The following is a 19,320-nucleotide window of genomic DNA, read 5'->3' as shown; positions in this document are numbered from 1 at the left end:
AATATGATAGTGCTTAAAACAGAGAAAAAGAAATACATTACATCAGACAAGGGCCATCTGCCATTCTGCCAAGTGGGTTTATATTTAGGGCGAATATATAAAAAATCATCTTGGAAACATTTGCTAAGTCCATTGAGGAGGAGGGCTGAACAGTGTGATGTACTCTTTATTTATTTAATTTTATTTATTATTATTGTTTTAAAATTTGCCATAGGGTATGTGTGCTTACCAGAGAGAGAGAGGGAGACAGAGAGAGGCTGGGGGAAAGCGAGAAAGCAAATCGCCAGATCTGGGACGTGAACTATGCACAGCTAGCTATGTAGGATCCAGCACCTTAACCACACGCCACCTGTCCCTCTAGTGGAGTGTCTCTAGAGCTATACTTCTGATTAGTGTGCTGGGTCCAGGTGAAGACTAACTGCCTGGTCAGTCCAGAAGGGCCTGTCTGTAGTCTGTCCTGGGGTAGAGAAGGAGTGGCCTGGCACAGCCCTGTGCTGTCACCTGACCCCTCAGGGACTGACAGTGCACATCGTATAGACAGCTGGAACCAGGAATGAGTACACAGGAGAGCACATTGGTTTCTAGGGAAGTGGACATTGCATCCTGGACTTGAGGACTGTAGGAGGAGCTTAAGTCAGAAACTGGGCCATAGGAAAGGACCCTGGGGGCCACCTCTATTTTACAAGAAAGGTGACCTGAACTGCATGACCTTCTAAACTTCTCTGGTGACCCAGCGAGAGCCAGAACCAGAGCCCTCAGACATTCTGCCAGAGTTTCCCGAGACCACACCCAAGAACACAAAGGTTCGAATGCTCCCCCAGTGAGGATTTCTGGACCCGACACAGTACCCATCTCTCATGCCTCTAAAATACACTATAAATAGCTTCTTTTAAAAGAATTACTTTATTTCATTTTATTTATTATTAGTTTTAAATTTGCTATAGGGCACATGTGCTCACTAGAGAGAGACACAGAGAGAAAGGGAAAATGAAAGAGCAAGTCACCAAGTCCGAGACTCAAAGTGCAGTCATCCATGTGGGAGTTCAGGACCCCAACCACACCACCCATTGGTCCTCAATATAGTTTGCTTTTTAATTGCCAGAAGGCATGTGAGCTTGCCAGAGAGACAGAGAGATGGAGAGGGAGAAAGCACCCCCCACAGGGAATGGTCACACAGCAATCCCTTCTCTTCCATTTCTCCCTCTATTTGGGATTCTGGGCATGCAGGTGCATGCACTGGCATGCTTCTCAAGACACCAAGTCTGGGACTTGAATTGCATAGTCCGCCACGTGGAATCCAGCTAGTCTACTAGGCAGCCCCAAATTGTAAATAGTACTGCCATCACAGGTGAGAACACTGGAGTATCCATCGGAATCCACTCTGGACGATGGAAGGGTCTATTTATTTATGACAGAGAAGATTCAACCATGAAACTGGGCATTCAGGTGGTGGGAGGTCCAGGGGCAATGATACTGTCTCAGGAAGACCAGGAAGTCACCTACCGCCCTTAGGCCACATGGGCTAAGGGAGCAGGTGAACGGAGCCAGGGACTGGGGTCAGCTGTTGCTAGCCCAGAGATACAGCCTTGGAGAGACAGAGAGGAAGAAGCAGAAATGCCCAGCTCTTCCTTAAGCCCCACCCTCACCTCCTACTAGGCCTTTGATTGACTCAATCTTCCCGTAAATGCAAATACAGCCTAGAGGAGTAACTGTAAGGGTAGCCTGTGGTATGTGTAGAAATGCAGCACAGAACGGAAGCCCCAGTTTGGGTACCCTCACATCCCCAGATCTGCTATTTTGCCCGGGGCCTGATGCAGGCAGGGAAGGCAGCCTAGGGGATCAGTCCCCTTAGGCATGTTGTAGTTTTAAACAGGTGACAAGGCTTTGGCTAGTATAAGAAGGGGTCCTCAACAAGTTCATGGAAAATGTATATTATGAAACTACACATGGATTTAAAAAAATGTTGCACCTAAATCAACTCATACTTTAATTCCATTTTCCCCACAAACTTTTTGAAGTCAATGTGCATTATTAAATATTAAAGAGACTATCAAGGTGAAAATGGAAGATAATTAAAAACATACACTGATAAACAATATCATTTTATATGGCTGTTAGACATGATTTAATGCCACTTCGGATGCTTTTTATAACATATACAAAGCAATTTCAGTACTCTCTTGTTTGAGAGAAACATTTTTGCTAAAGAGTATATGTGCTCATTGGAGGGACAGAGAGAGATGGAGAGATAGCAAATGAGAAATCAACCCCCAGGGTGGATGGCCACACTACAATTCATTCTCCTCCATTCTCCTCTCTGGATCTTGGGCACTCACGTACATGTGCCCAGTGTGAGTTTCAAGCCTCCAGGTCCGGGGCTCAAACCACTGTCTGCCATGTGGGAGTCCAGTGGTGATATAACCATTATGCCATCTACTGGCCCCAATTTAAATACTCTTAAAAAGTAAACTAGCAGGGGCAGCAGGTGGCATGGTGGTTAAGGTGTTGGACTTCCACATGGCCAACCACGGTTTAAGCTGGACTCCCCCACATGGCTGACTGCAGTTCAAGATAGACCAGGCAGCTAGAAACTCATGCCAGGCACATATGCATGTGTGCCCAGAATCCCAAGAGGAGAATGAAGGACAAGGGATTGCGGTGTGGCCACATCCCTGGGGGGTAATTTCTCACTTTCTCTCTTCCTGGCGAGTGAGCTCATGCACCCTATAGCAACAATCTCTCTCTTAAAAAAAAAAAAAAAAGTGAACTAGCTATGCTATCTATGGCACAGTGCACACAGTAGGGTTAACTAATGTTACAGTCATTCACTGTATGTATCCAAAAAGTTAAGAGAGGATTTTGGATGTTTCTAGCACAAAGTAATACTAAGTGTTTGAAATGATGAATATGTTAATTCCCCCATTGGATCATGTAAGATTGTATTCATATGCTGAAAAAAAATCACACTGTACCCCATAAATACATACAATTATTATGTGTCAATTAAAATGAATAATAACAAAGACAGACCAGAAATGTGAACCAGTTATAGATGAGTAGGAGATGGAGGGTGGGAAGAAGGGAAGGGGAAATACATTATTTTATGTCAGACATCTCCTGGTCTGCAAGAGGCAGAAACACTTCATAGAGCACAAGGCCGTGCACCAGGGTGGCTAAGCGCGTGTGCTCAGAGTGGGCAGTGCTGGGTTCAAATCCAGCTCCTTTGCAGCTGTGGTTCCTCACACAAACTGTTCAACTTCTCTGAGCCCTCGTTTGTCAGGACCCTCACTCTCACAGGAACTTCGAGGAGTAAATAAAACTGTCCAGGGACTGTGCTCTGTCTAGGGGCTGGCAAACAGTAAGTGTTCAGTCAGTGTGAGCTGGTTTTCATTTGTATCTCTGTCTAGCCCACAGGGGAGCCTGAATCAATCCACTTTTCCACACAAATCAACAAAAAGTATAGCATTCTTTTGCAAAAAAATACAGCTTCTACAGGGGCCAGCAGGCGGCACAGAAGTTAAGGAGGCTGGGTCCCACATAACCAACTCCATGGTTCGAGTCCCTGACCCTGCAGCTTGAAAAATCACACTGAGCACATGTGTGTGCATGCCCAAAATCCCAAGAGGAGAATGGAGGAGAAGGAAGGGATTGTGGCATGGCCATCCACCCTGGGGAGAGGGAGAAACTTCTCACTTTATCACTTTCTCCCCCTCTTTCTCTGTCTCGCTCAGTAATCTCAAGTGCCCTATAGCAAAAACTAAGAAAAAAAGTAATAACAATAATAATAATAATCTTTTGAGTTATTTTATTGAACTTTCTTCTTTCTTCTGTTTCTCTTTCCTCTTTCTTTCTTTCTTTTTTTCTCTCTCTCTTTCTTTCTTTCTTTTCTTCTTTCTTTTTCTTTCTTTTAATTTGACCAGAAAAGGACAGAGAGGGAGAGAGAGAGAGAGAAGCGGAGAGTGAGAAAGCAAACCACTGGGTCCAGGACTCGAACCAAAGTCGGCCATGTGGGAGTCTAGCACCCTTAACCACCTTGTCACTTGCTGGTTCCAATAACAGTATTTTTTTAAAAGAAGAAGAAATCAAATTGAAAGGGAGGTCATCACTGAGGGAAACAACATTCCTAGTTATTTTCTATGCTGGTGGTCAGCTTCGTCCTATCTACAGAAGAGAAAGGGTTCTTCTGGGGACGCAGGAAATTAGAAGAGGGGCACGCCAATTACTAAAAACGCACAAAAGAACCAGCACTGTATCCATGGGGGTCAGGAACCAATGTGGACACTTTCCGAAGTCAGGGCAGCTGACGCCTGGTGTAGGCCTAATATCCATAAGGGGAAGATACCAGCTTAACAGAGCCTCGGCTTCAGCCACAGAGTTTGAAGCAGAAGGATCTGGGTGAGCTGAGTTCCATGATGGCCACTTAGTCGTTAAGTGACCTCTGTCAAGTCAGTCATCTCTGTAGCTTCAGTTGCATGACGGCAAAAGGGGTTTATGCCACCTTGGGAACCAGCAGTAGGTGTGAACGGTTACGTTGCCGGATTCCCATATAATCGCCCATGGCTGGAGTTCTGGACCTGGCAGCTTGAAACTCACGCCAGGTGCGAGTGTGTGCGTGCCCAAGATCCCGAGAGGAGAACGGAGGAGAAGGGATTGTGGCGTGACCATCCCCCCTGGGGGGTGATTTCTCGCTTTCTGTCTCTATGTCTCTCTCTGTCTGTCTGGTGAGTGCATGCGCCCTATAGTGAAAAAACCTCTCCAAAAAAAAAAAAATCTCTTAATTAAAAAAACAAAAACAAAAGCCCCAAAAATCCTAAATGGGACTAGACAGGGGGAGAGCAGTAAAATGCCATGCTCCGCAAGGCTAAACCGGATGGGAGGGTTGAGCGTTCAAATGCAGAGACCCCCGTGAGTGTACCAGGCATATGCATACCCATGATCTAGAGCTGGGTGAGGCTGGGGGTGGATTATGGCATCCAGATGCTGTTGGGGTGCTGCCTCTCTATCTCTCTCTGCCTTATTCACAGGAAAAATAAATAAACCCAAAAAATAAAGAGGGAAGATAATGAGGTCATTAGGTTTTTTTCCCCTTTTTGAGAGATATTTTTGGGGTGCATGTGCTCACTGGAGAGACAGAAAGACAGAAAGCAAGAAATCACCCCCCACCCCTACCCCAGGGGAGAATGACCACACCGTAATCTCTTCTCCATTCTCCTCTCAGAGAGGAAGTCCCACACATGCACCTGGCATGACTTTCAAGCTGCCGTGTCTGGGACTTGAACTGTGTCTACTATGTGGGAGTCCACGGCCTTAACCACTACGCCACCTAGCGGCCCCATCAGGTGTTCTGAAATCTCTATTCCGGCACAGATATGACGCTCATGGGGCACTATGGCTTCCTCTGCACCTGTCCATCTTTCTGTCCATCTTTCTGCCGTGCAGACTAGCACCTTCCGGGAAGGAGGGGCAATGAAACTTGGACCTGCTCCCCAGACACGAGCTTCCCTAATGGGGTTGCTTCTCCGGCAACGCGGGCCTCCTTAACTCTCTGTGTTCTAAGAGGCCAGAGACACCACACTGCACCCTGCTGCCCAGCAAGGTGTCTGTTAGTAGGCGGAGACACAACTCCCTGAGCCTCCTCCATCCCGGTGCCCGTCCAGTGCGGAAACCTCGGCCTCCCCGCTGCCGCAGAGGACCTAGCACGAGGTCGGGCGGTAGAGAGATGCCCACCTTGTCCCTGCAGCCCATGGCTGCCACTGTTAGGACAGAGTGGTGGGGACGGATGTTTCCAGAGGAACCAACACAGGATGAAGTGGGCTGCATCTTCCCACGAAGGGAAACAATAAATGAGATAAATCAGACTTTACGATGTACTCAACGCCGAAGCACCTTCCTATCGTCCTTCAACTGGTAACTCAAGTTGTTAGTGTTTATTCCAGAAAAGGAGCCAGTTTGTGAACGTCCTAGGGCCCTCATTCCTAACACTCCAGCTCTCTAAACTGTGGTCATTTTATTATGAAGAAGCCCTTCTATCAGAAAGTGAGATATATATATAAAAGGTTTCTGCCTTAGCACACGTGCACTTGCTGGAGAGAGAGAGAGACAGAGACAGTGAGAGGGAAAGTGGGAAATCACTCCCCAGGGGCAATGGCCACACCACAATCATTTCTCCTCCACTCTCCTCCCAGGATCTTGGGCATGCATGCACAGATGCCCAGCATGAATTTCAATCCACCAGGTCCAGGACTTGAACCACCTTCAGCCATGTGGGTGTCCAGTGATGTAATTGTTATGCCATCTGCTGGTCCCTCTCATTAATATTTTTAGTAGAAAGATGGCAGAGGTGGAGGTTGAAACTAACAGCTACCGGGGGAGGAGGATCATGACTTATTTTCATTTAACATAATCACCATCTACCAGACACATCCCTGAGAGACCAAACAACTTCATGTAACCATTCAATAAATATTCAGTAGCAGGATCTGGAAGCCGATGGTATGGACGTTGTATTGCTCAAGTCCCCCATGACTTTTCTGCGGTTCGTTATTTAACAAAGATAATCTTATACAACTTTTTAGCAATTTGAGTTTCTTTTCTGAATAACAGTGAAATGGATGTTGACAGTGGATTTTGATTTTTCCTCTTGTAGAAAATCTAGAGGCTAAGTTGTGAATGGCTGTCATTGTCCTGGACAATCCCGAGCCTTAGACTGTAGGGCTGACAGTACAGGACCACAAAAAGAAAAGATTTGCAATAAATAATACAATAGTCCACAAAAGATGATGACTCTAAATAGTGATACATTTTGCTAAGTGCTGATTGTGGTGCAAATTTTTCCACCTTTAACATCTGCGGGCCGACAGAGCTCTGCTCAGGCAGAGCAGAAGGTTCTTAAAAACCCCTCCTGTATGCCACCGTTGAAACCAACGCGTTACAGGAACCCTCATGTTGATGACAATAACGAAAAAGAAAAGAAAAAAGAAAAAGGAAAAGAAGGTGGATATGACATGCAAGAGAAAATTCACAAAATAACACAATATTTATTAATGCTACAATAGTTTTAAAAGAGCAACAACGGAGAAGTAGTCTTTTCTTTCTAAAAGACAACGATTATACCCCTCGGGACTGGAGAGTGGCAAACAGGAAGATGAAGCAAGGAAGAAAAAGATTTCCCTCTGTCTTGAGTTTTTATTTATTTATTTATTTAGAGAGGCTATTTTGCTATAGGGCATGTGTGCTCACCAGAAAGACAGAGACAGAGACAGAAAGTGAGAAATCACTCCCTGGGGGGTGGCCACGTCGCAGTCCCCCCTCCTCTCAGGATCTTGGGCATGCACGCACATGTGCCTGGCGTGAGTTTAAGCCACTGGGTCTGGGACTCGAACCATGGTCCCCTGTCTTGAGTTTTTACTCAACACCCATAAGGACCTAGGTGGATCAGGGTGGAATGATATTCTATTGAGTCGTTGGAAAAGTCATGACATATTTATATTTTTCTGTTTTGTTTTTTCAATGCAAAAAATGCATCATGACTTTCCTGGTGACCCAAAATTAAATTGAAGTATTTCTGGCAAATCATCCTGAAGTGATATTCCGATTTCTATTCACACACTGATAAGTTTCTTTAGTGAATGAAAACAAAACAAAAACAAAGGTTTATTTTCAGGTAAAAGTATCTGATAATCTATTCAGCTGTGATCATAGCAGGGATTCCAGACTTTTTCCAAGAGCTGGGTAAAATATGTCCCCAAAAGTCAGGTTGATTTTTATTTTCTTTTGCTTTATTTTATGGAAGCTGAATCAGTATTTTATTTATTTATTTATTTATTTTTCTTTCTTTCTTTCTTTCTTTCTTTCTTTCTTTTTTTTTTTTTTAGAGGTTTTGCTCTAGGTTGTGCGTGCACTCACCAGAAAGACAAAGAGAGACAAAGAGACAGAAAGCGAGAAATCACCCCCCGGGGGGGATGACCACGCCGCAATCCCTTCTCCTCCATTCTCCTCTCGGAATCTTAGGCATGCACACACACGCGCCCGGCGTGAGTTTAAGCCACTGGGTCCAGGACTTGAACCGGGGTCAGCTACATGGGAGTCCAGCGACATAGCCATTACGCTAACTGCTGGTCCCTGAGCATTTTAAAAACTCACGCCTCTGGATCATTTAAGCTTTAGACACACCTGGAGATTATACATTGTGTTAACATTTTCAAGTGAAGAGGAGGCAGTCATTGAGAAAACCATCTTCTTTACCTCCAAATGTCACAAGAGACAAGTGACAGACCAAAGTTATTCCAAGAATAAATCCTAGCTAGTTCAAAGACTCTGAGTACATGGAATAGGAATGTGGCAGAATTAAGACGGGCACAGGTAACTTCCTGTGGAATCTCCCCATCTAATAATGAAACCAAGGGACATGAGAACAAACCAGAACTGTCTTCTCTGAACAAAGACTAGAGCTTGCTAACAAGAACAGATTATAGACAGTGCCAAAGAACAAAAAAAAAATTTTTTAAGCTTCTCAAACACATCAAATAGGAAAGATGGGATTATCTGAAGATAAAGAATAAAGGCAATATTTGGATTAGTTATAACTATCTTCTTAACATTTCCTCAAGTATGTTAAGGTCAGAAGAAACTTTTCCAGAAGCTGGAATAGCTTAAAAATATACTCACTACTCAAGAAATGAAAACATTGTCACACTTTATTTTTAGCTATTCCATTCTTTAAAAAGATCAAATAACATTATCTCATTTTCAACTAATCATTTTCATGATTAATGTGATTTTCTTCATTTTTAGATATGCCTTATTTTTCAAGTATTACTTTCTTTGATTAATTTGCTAATAATTTATAATAGAATAATAGATGCTTAATATTTCTTCTATATATGTTTTAAAAATGACTGCATTTGAAATATATTAAATGCTTCATTTCTGGTAATTCACCCTGAAGTGATATTCTGACTTCTACCTTCACGAAGAGAAATTCTTTTTTATTTTTAATTAGGTTTTTGCCATAGGGTGCGTGTGCTCACTGGAGAGAGACAGTGAGAGTGGAAATCGTCCTCAGAGAGGATGTTCATGCCACAATCCCGTCCCCTCTATTCTCTCTCTCTCTCTCTCTTTTTTTTTTTTTTTGGAGAGGCTTTTGCTATCGGGTGTGTGCGCTCACCAGAAAGACAGAGACAGAGAGATAGAAAGTGAGAAATCACCTTCCAGCGGGGATGGCCACACCACAATCCCTTCTCCTCCATTCTCCTCTTGGGATCTTGGGCATGCACGCACACGTGCCTGGCGTGAGTTTAAGCCACCAGGTCAAGAACTCAAACTGTGGTCAACTACATGGGAGTCCAGCAACATAGTCATTACGCTAACTGCTGGTCCCCAGTCTCCTCTATTTTCCTCCTGGGATTTCAGGTATACACGTACATGCACCTGGTGTGATTTTTCAAGCTGCCAGGTCTGGAACTTGAATCGTGGTCACCCATGTGGGAGTTCAGCACCTTAACCACCATGCCACCTGTTGGTCCCCAAAGACAAACTTCTTTAGTGAATGGGGGGAAAAAAGGTTTATCTTCAAGTAAAAGCACTTAATTCAGCTATGCATCATGTTATGTAACAACTTTTTAAAAATTAGATTTTTAGGGACCAGCAGTTAGTATAATGGCTATGTCACTGGACTCCCACATAGTCGACCGCGGTTCACATCCCAGACCTGGTGGCTTAAAACTCACGCCGGGCGCATGTGCATGTGTGCCTAAGATCCTGAGAGAAGAATGGAGGAGAAGGGATTACGGCATGGCTATCCCCTCTGGGGAGTGATTTCTCACTTTCTGTCTCTCTGTCTGTCTCTGTCTGTCTGACGAGTGCACGCGCCCTATAGCAAAAACCTCTCAAAAAAAAATTAGATTTTTAAATTTTATTCGTGATGCAGAGTGTGTGTGTAAACGGTGGTGCCAGTTTTCTTACTAACATTCTAACAGTCTGTTAAAAAGGTAACCCACGACAAAAGGAAACACAGCTTTAATACACTCGTGAACACAGGCCTTCCCTTCTTGACACCACAGAAACAAGGACTGCGTTCTTGAATGGTTTTGTTTATTTATTATTGTAATAAAAAGGACCCTCGGTGGCACGTCAGGGTTTGTGGGGGTGGAGAAGCGTGTTCAAGATTAAAAATGACTCTGAGTCTCTGAACACAACCTTGACCATCCAAAGCAGAAAATTCCTTATTCAAACTTAAAAGAGACATAACAGTGTCCTCCTTTGACCTCGGTGGGCTGAGCCTGGAAACCTGGTCATCGATCATGTTAGGCTCACACAGTTTTCCAAGAAAGAGGGACTGTAGAGAATAAAACCTGAATTAATCTCTAGATGTTGGCCAGCTTCAGCTGGGACATTCATCTGAAAGCTGAGGCTGGCATGGCTGATGCCGTGGGTTTCTAAATGGGGCTTGCGGGCAGAGGGGATTCAAGGTCACTCCATCATTCTCCCACCACGGCGGCACTGGTTTCCCTGCTTTCATTTTCTTCCTCACCTCATCTCTTTCTTTCTCTTTCTTTTCTCTTCTCCTCTCCTCTCTCTCCTGTCCTTTTTTTCCCCCCTTCTTTCATTTTGCTAGAGGGCACATGTGCTCTCCAGAGAGACAGAGAGAGAGGGAGAAAAGAAATCATCCCTCCTCCCAGAGGGCACATGTGACAATCCCTTCTCTTCCATTTCTCCCTCCTTTTGGGATTTTGGGCACACACGCACACACACACACACACGCACACACACACACACGCCTGGCGTGTTTATCAAGTCATTGGATCCAGGATTCAAATCGCGCATGCATGCATTCAGCCATGTGGGATCCAGCTGGATGTGGAGCTGGCCTCTGGCTTTAACTTTTTAAGGTGACGAGATATGTCTTCTCCTCCTGTCTCATTGATGTGGCTGTTTATTTGGTTGGCGTTGATCAAACAGAATCGTCTCAGCCATTAAAAGCTAAAGGTGGGGCCGACGTTGTAAGCTATGAAATAGTATTGTAGGAAATAGCCTTATTTTTTAAGAGATAAATGTATATCAAAATATCTGGAAGTGGATGTATAATATCTGGGATGTGATTTAAAATCTGGGGAGAAAAAGGATTGGTGAAGCGAGTATAACAAAGTGTTGGAAATTGTTCAATCTGGGTGATAGAACTATGGGGATTTGCTATCTTACTCCTTGTACTTTGTTTTAAAAATTTTTCATAATAATAAAAAAACCAATAGCAACAGCCAAGCCAAAAAGTCAATCCCGACAAACCACCAACCAGAGTAGTAGATGACAGTGAAAGTACACAAAAGAAATAGAAATACTTCCCTGCACACCAGATGCTCAACAGCACTAGGCATCAGTAAACAAATAGCTTTTAATGATAAGATACGATGTTAACTCCCCAGCTGACTTAAAAAAAAATAATGCCAGAGGGCACGTGGTGCACACAAGTGAGAGACAGAGAGACAGAGAGACAGATGAAGTCCCCACCTTGCAATGGGGCTTGCTCATGCCACAATCTTTTTTCTTCCAACACTCCATCTTGTTGGGCTCTTGGACCTTGCATGTATGTGTCCGGCATGAGGTGACGAGATATGTCTTCTCCTCCTGTCTCATTGATGTGGCTGTTTATTTGGTTGGTGTTGATCAAACAGAATCGTCTCAGCCATTAAAAGCTAAAGGTGGGGACGACGTTGTAAGCTATGAAATAGTATTGTAGGAAATAGCCTTATTTTTTAAGAGATAAATGTATATCAAAATATCTGGAAGTGGATGTATAATATCTGGGATGTGATTTAAAATCTGGGGAGAAAAAGGATTGGTGAAGCGAGTATAACAAAGTGTTAGAAATTGTTCAATCTGGGTGATAGAACTATGGGGATTTGCTATCTTACTCCTTGTACTTTGTTTTAAAAATTTTTCATAATAATAAAAAAACCAATAGCAACAGCCAAGCCAAAAAGTCAGTCCCGACAAACCACCAACCAGAGTAGTAGATGACAGTGAAAGTACACAAAAGAAATAGAAATACTTCCCTGCACACCAGATGCTCAACAGCACTAGGCATCAGTAAACAAATAGCTTTTAATGATAAGATACGATGTTAACTCCCCAGCTGACTTAAAAAAAAATAATGCCAGAGGGCACGTGGTGCACACAAGTGAGAGACAGAGAGACAGAGAGACAGATGAAGTCCCCACCTTGCAATGGGGCTTGCTCATGCCACAATCTTTTTTCTTCCAACACTCCATCTTGTTGGGCTCTTGGACCTTGCATGTATGTGCCCGGCATGCTTTTCAAGCCACCAGGACTAGGACTTGAACTGCAGTCGGTCATGTAGGATCTGGCTCTCTTTGTAGTGCCTCACTGCTATGCCATGGGGGTTTCCTCCACTCCAAGTATCTTTCATTGGTAAAGCACAGAGTTGGTCAGAGTTTTGCAATTCTTTCTCTCTCTTAGTAGCTCCTGGAAGGATTGTAGATTCAACCTTTTTTGTTTTTTAATTTCAATTTTTTAGGTTTGTGCCATAGAGCATATGCACTCTCAGGACAGAGTCAGAGACAGAGAGATGGAAAGTAAGAAATCACTCCCCTCCCCCACCAGGGGTGATGGCCACACCACAACCCTTTCTCTTCCATTCTCTTCTTGGGATTCTGGCCATGCACATTCCCGTGCACATCATGATTTTCAAGCTGCCGGGTCCAGGACTTGAATTGTGGTCAGCCATGTGGGAATCCAATGCCTTAACCACTATACCATACCACTGGCTGGCCCTTGTAGATTCAACCTTTCTAAAGTCAATTTGACAATTCATAGCAAAAGCCTAAATAATATGAATGTGTTTCAAGTCATTCTATTCTAGCACTGTTTTTATTAACAACTTGGAGGAGGGCCATTGATATTCAGTAACAGGGAACCGATTAAATAAATTATAATACATGCAAACACTAAACACTGTGCAAACATTAAAAGAATAACAGTGAGTTGTGTTTATTGACATGGAAAGGTACTCTTAATATATTGCTCGGTGAAAAGAGAAGATTACAGAACTGTATATGTAGTAGAATATAGTTTTTATAAGAAAGAATACACACATAAAAAGAAAAATAATCAGCAAGTATGTATACTGCCGACTTAGCAGCAGCTCTGTCTGGGCAGTAGGGTTAACAGTGATTATTCTTCCCTTTTTTGGAGAGGTTTTTGCTATAGGGCACATGAGCTCGCCAGAAAGAAAGAGACAGAGAGACAGAAAGCGAGAAATCACCCCCCAGGGGGGATGGCCACGCTGCAGTCCCTTCTCCTCTGTTCTCCTCTCGGGATCTTGGGCACGCACGCACACACACCCGGCGTGAGTCTAAGGCACTGGGTCCGAGACTCGAACTGCAGCTGGACTACATGGGAGTCCAGTGACATAGCCATTATGCCAACTGCTGGTCCTGGTTATTTATCCTTCTTTATGTGTGCCTATATTCTTGAGAATACAAGTTATTTTTAAAACTTAAAAAAACTCTTAAGTTTTGGGGCCAGCTGGTGGTGTAGTGGTTAAGGTGGGTGGATCCCATATAGTCAACTGCACAGTTCCAGTCCCAGATCCAGTGCCGTGAGAAACACGTCTGGCACGTGTGCATGCATGCCCAAAATCCTGAGAGGAGAATGGGGTAGAAGGGACTGCATCTGACCATCTCTCGGGAGTAGGGGGGCTCGGGGTGTGATATCTCAGTTTCTTTCTGTCTCTTTAGTAAGTGCACATGCTCAGTAGCAAATTAAAACAAAACAAACAAAAACTTTAAGTTTTACTGTTTAGGGTCATTTATTTTTGAAAATACTCTTGGTCTTTTGCAGAGCAAAAGCTGAGGGCTCTTGGCAGACACTGGCAGAAGCAAGTGCATCTAAATTATGACCTTTCCCCTCGGCCTGCTTCAGTTTCAGCAGCCCGAAAGGCATGGAAGGGAGAGGTCGTATAAAATACTGTCGCAGAAAAACAGAGCCTCTTAGGAAGAAAATATATGTTGGTAACATTCTGTGTTTTCTTCTTTAAAGAGTACAAATGCCTTCTGTTCAAGGCCGTCTTCAAGGGAGGCCAGTCCGTACAACCTAACACCGAGATTTCAAGGAATGAGTTCCTGTGGCCCTGGCTGGAGCATTCATGCTCTGTGCAGCCAGGAAACTTCTCAGGACAAGGAGCACAATGCCAGGCCTTGTCGAGGGCCGCCACGGCAGAGAGGCCAGCTCGGGGGAGTGGAGCCAACCGCAGCCCAAGGAAGTGAACCCTGCACGTCCGGATTCTCCAAATGTCAGGCTGTGGAGGGACCCGGACCTCCCGCAGGAACCTGGCTTCACACAGCCACAGGACAACGGCTTTCTTGAGGTGGGCAGGGGACAGGCGCACCCCGTCTTCTCTGCGGTGGTAGTGAGACGCTTTGTCGCATGGTGGCCTGTAGGTAGCGCCAGCGCAGAGGGGGTGCTGCCCTGGCTTACCCATCACATCAGAGGCTGCCTCTCCCCAGAACAGAGGCCAGGTAATATAGTGGGTCATTAGAAAAGTCATGATGCATTTTGCACAGAAAAACATAGAAAATAGAAAAATATGTCACGACTTTTCTGACCTAATATTTCCTTTTTTTTCGTAAGAATTATTTTATTGTACTTAATGTTATTTATTTATTTTAATGTGACCATAGAGTGACAGACTGAGAGAGAGCGAGAGTGAGAGAGAGAGAGAGAAAGTGAGAAAGAAAGCTGCCAGATCCAGCACTTGAACTGAGGCAGCCATGTAGGAGTTGTGTCCTTAACTACCATGCCACCTGCAGGCCCCCCTACCTAATATTTCTAGTCATCACCACAGAGACACTCGAGAGAAATCCCAGATAAGAAGTATGGGCCTGGGCCAGTCCATGGCCTGGTGGTTAAGGCAGCTGGATCCCACATATATGACTGCATGATTTGAGTCCCGGATTTAGGAGCTTGAAAACATGGTGTGTGTGTGTGTGTGTGTGTGTGTGTGTGTGTGTGTGTGTGCATACACATGCCCAAACTCCCAAAAGGAGAAATGGAGAAGGGATTACAGCATGACCATTCTCCTCGGGGGTATGTTCTCACTTGTCCCCTCTTTTTTTCCTCTCTCTCTGTCTCTGTCTGGTAAGCACACACACCCTATAGCAAATTGAAAAGCAGGCCTGAAGCCACACACATACCTCCTGGTTATGTCACTCCCTCATAAGCTATCAGCGGTAGTGCCGGGTGGCTACTTGCAGAGACTTACAAGGTTACATTCCATTCCCGGCTACTAGGAGTTCTACAAACAAGACAAAATACTATTGCAAGCCAATAGAAATAAAGGTGTGAGTGTCCACGGGAAATTAAGTAAAAAAAGACACAGCCTCCTTCATATCCTGAAAAGGAGATTTAAACTTTTTTTTTCTTTAGAGGAATACAATGGATAGTTCTGGAAGCATATTGTTTCAACATTAACGAGTCAGTGGAGCCATCCGGAATGGGAGAAAGGACAGAGGGTAATACCTACAGGACAGTGGAATACGGGCATAAATAAAAATACAGAGAAGACCATGGTGAAACCTGAAGGTAAGAAATGCCCATGAAACACACACAACGAATGCACAAGCCAGTTTCAGGCTATATGTTTCTGTATTTTTAAAAAATCCACTGCTTTTGAGGACGAGTTCATTGAAAAAACGAAAACTCAAAGCAAAGTAGCAAAGGCTGTATGTCCAACGAAAGACTTGCGAGTCAGCCTCTGAAGCAGGGCAGCTGCAGACAACAGGGCAGGTTGTTCACTGCTCAAGGCACCACGTCTAGGGAGCTTGTTAACATCACAGACAGACAAGATTTAAACATTTATTGCGACAGTAGTCTAGTAAATCGCAGTATATGGAAGAAGGGCATCTTTTTAGGCACCATGAGGCCCCCAAACAGCCTGGATTTCACTTTAAAAAAAAAAAAGGACTACCATAACAGAAAGGGTTTCATGAAATTAGTATAGAAATAGAATTCTCAGTGCATTTTGGGACCAGCAGCTGGCGTAATGGGTATGTCACTAGATTCCCACATGGTTGAACAAGGTTCGAGTCCTAGATCCAGAGGTTTGGAAGTTATGCTGATCCATGTGTGTGTTTCCAAAATCCCAAGAGGAGTCAAGACTATGGTGTGGCCATTCCCCCCACCCTCCAGGGGTGATTTCTTGCTTTCTGTCTCTCTTTCTCTCCAGTGTGCACACAAGCCCTATAGCAAAAATCTCTCAAAAAGAACTCTCAGTGCATTTTATCTTAAAGGCACCAAATGTAATAGGTAAAGCGAATACATGGACAGTTATTTGAAAATCACCAAATCCGTTTGCTCTGTTTCCTGTTTCTTAATTGCTTTTATCTAATTCAGTGTTCATTTTACTTTTTTTTTTTTTAGGTTTTTGCCATAGGACATGTGCACACACTGAAGAGAGACAGAGAAATAACCCCCGGGCCACAATCGCTTCTCTTCCATTCTCCTTTCAGGATTTTCAGCATGGATGCACACATGTCCTGTGGGATTTTCAAGTTATCAGATCTAGGGCTTGAACATGGTTTGCCATATGAGAGTCCAGTGCCTTAACAACCATGCCACCTGCTGGCCCCAGGAATCATTTACTTTTTAAAGTAATAGAGCATTATTCTCTTAGGTCTTCCCCCCCCCAAAAAAAAATGAGAAGCAGAAATTGCATGAATTGAGGCATCATGCCTTTACAAATTTGTGCAGTTTTCTTTACTGAACCATAAACATTTAAGGACATGCATCCAATCCACTGCACAGGAAAACTCACTGGACAATTCTGAGCAAATACGTCTTTCAGTAAACACTGCATGTGCCATTATCTAAACCATGGGCAAATAGCCCACATCTCACATTCCGAAAATTGGGAAATTGAATGTTGGTCTGCACGGCATGATAGGAGTCTGCCATTCTCTGCTTTTCTCACTTCTGCTTTTTGTCTAGTAATGGAGCAAAGGACAATTCAGGCCGACGCTTCCTTTTGGGATAAAGCAAGCCAGGTGTGAGAAGTTTTCTTATAGGCCTGCAATCGTATATCCCTATGGGTCCTGAATTATTAATGGGGAGAAGAAAGACAAATAACCAAGAGAGGCTTCCTGGCAGCCATTGTTTGCGGTTCATGGTGTCACACAACATTGAGCATGTCCAGTTCACCTGCCAGGAGCTATCTGACTCTCACTCTAGGGTTCCATTTGCCTACTTCGATCTTATCCAGCATCTGGCTGGGTGATGGTCCATGTCTAAAGATACAGATCTTCTTTTTACTCCATTAAACTTGGGGATCTGGTTATGATATCATGCCTCATGTATTTTCATCTACCCTCTGATCATCATAGCTGGTTATCTGCTCCCTGCAGAACCTAGGCTTGGGCTGGGGAAGGAAACAGGAAAGGCAGGATTTTATCAGTCTCAAGAATGTTCGGTCCTTCTGTTCTCAAGGGTCTGGCTGGGTCTCTCTCCCCGTTTTATCTGTCAGATAGAATGGTATTAAGAACCCTCAGGCCGCATGATCTCAAAGGAGGCCCACAGCCTTCTTTCCACTCAGATTGCATTTTCTAGGCTTGGCGCAAGGACAGCTGTTTTAGCACTTAGGGGTGAAGTTCCAATGGAAGGGCTGATTCGACAGAGGTGCCCCTGTGAGGGCACAAACAAGGGCAGAGGACAAGGTCAAGGCACGGCTGAGCAGGGGCCACACGGTCCAATCCTTTTAGCTGCTAAACAGATCGATTTTTCTGCCTGGCTACGTGGTGCCCTTTGGCGGATTGCTTTTCTCCTTTATTTGTGGTAAGGTGATCCTAATGTAAGCAGCTGATACTAAGTTCTTAGGATGAAAACCAGGCATTTTCAAACCAGTTCTTAGAACAATATCTGGGATTTGCTTTGAAATAACCTAGGGGGGAGGGAAGAGAGAAAAGGAGTATAGATGAAACAGTCTAAACCATGAATTGGTAACTGGTTAAACTAGGTACTTGCACTCCACTTGAAGTTTTCTGTTCTACGATTTTACATTTTTTTATTTTTTAAGAATTATTTTTTTTTATTTATTATTCTTTTTATTCTTTGACTTGCTACAGTCATCGGAGAGAGAGAAAAAGAGAGGGAAAGTGAGAAAGCAAGCCAACAGGTCTGGGACTTGAACTGCAGTTGACCATGTGGGAGTCGAGCGCCCTACCCACCATGCTGCCTTCTGCCGCCCCTAAGAGTTTTTTTTTTTTTTAAAATGAGTTATGGAATCAATGATCTAGAACTTGCTAGTTATTAGTTTCAATCTTTAGCTTCATGTAAACTTCTAAAAAATTGCTAACAAGGAATGCTGTCTCATACCGTTTTCTCTCTCCACATGTGCTCTTCATTAACGAAGACAGAACCGCCAAAGCATAGACACGAGGAAGGAGGATTTGATGAAGAGGGAGGTGTAGTCATCGGCCCTTATGGGAGAGCGAGTTCACTATACAAGGGGACTTCAAAAAGTTCACAGAAGTGGGGACTAGCAGTTGGCATAATGGCTATATCGCTGGACTCCCATGCAGTCAAACTTGGTTCGCGTCTCGTGCCCACATGCCAGGTGCGTGTGCGTGCATGCCCAAGATCCCAAGGGGAGAAGGGAGGAGAAGGGATTGCAGCATGGCCATCTCCCCTGGGGAGTGATTTCTTGTTTTTTGTCTCTCTGGCGAGCGCAAGCGCCCTATAGCAAAAACTTCTCCAAAAAAAAAAAGTTCATGGAATGACAGAATTAATGTATGAGTTTATCTTGGTGCAAAACAATATATTGAAATACATGCATAGTTTTTTTCAGAATATACATTTTTCATGAAACGAAAAATGGGCCTTTTTTGAAGAGCCTTTATATACACCCTCAGGCTTCATGTTCTCCAGGTACCTGTGCATGGAAATCGCACCCTTGGGTCTCACTGCTGAGCACCTGCCAGAACACCAAGCTACGGAGTTCTCCTGGGGTTGCCGCACCCTTTCCTAGTTCTTGCGGCTGGAATGAGCGTCACGTTCAATTCTGATAAACGACTGTGAAGGAAGTTGTTGACAAAGGACGAGGGGCAGGTCAGCTCCTTTTCCTCTTGTCTTTTCTGCCCTGTGTCCCCTTAGACAGGCAGACCCCAGGGGCAGGAGATGACAGTGAGTGGGATGGCTCAGGTCTCCACTGTCATACAGAGGGTGTGGGAAGGACTGCTCTTGGGGCTGTGGTAGGCCAGGATCCTAGGGCTGCCCTTCACGCAGCGATCGTGCGTGCGCCCAGCCACCCGCAAA

General features: G+C 44.3%; 1 protein-coding gene and 1 long non-coding RNA gene across 8 annotated transcripts in view; one reads left to right on the top strand and one right to left on the bottom strand.

Annotated features, from left to right (window-relative positions):
- Nucleotides 1–18,569, top strand: part of LOC102487897 (uncharacterized) — an 18,842-nt gene extending 273 nt beyond the window's left edge. The window contains exons 2-4 of the long non-coding RNA XR_333827.1: nucleotides 14,056–14,383; nucleotides 15,442–15,597; nucleotides 18,419–18,569. This is a non-coding gene — a long non-coding RNA (uncharacterized LOC102487897). The remainder of the gene's footprint in view (nucleotides 1–14,055; nucleotides 14,384–15,441; nucleotides 15,598–18,418) is intronic.
- ZNF827 (zinc finger protein 827) overlaps nucleotides 1–19,320 on the bottom strand; it is a 215,438-nt gene that overhangs the window by 78,568 nt on the left and 117,550 nt on the right. The gene's annotated exons all lie outside the window — the stretch shown is intronic.

This window comes from Tupaia chinensis, unplaced genomic scaffold (genome assembly GCF_000334495.1).
Source record: "Tupaia chinensis unplaced genomic scaffold, TupChi_1.0 Scaffold000098_3, whole genome shotgun sequence".
Classification (NCBI taxonomy): Eukaryota; Metazoa; Chordata; class Mammalia; order Scandentia; family Tupaiidae; genus Tupaia; species Tupaia belangeri.
This window is presented reverse-complemented; position numbering and strand designations above follow the sequence as displayed.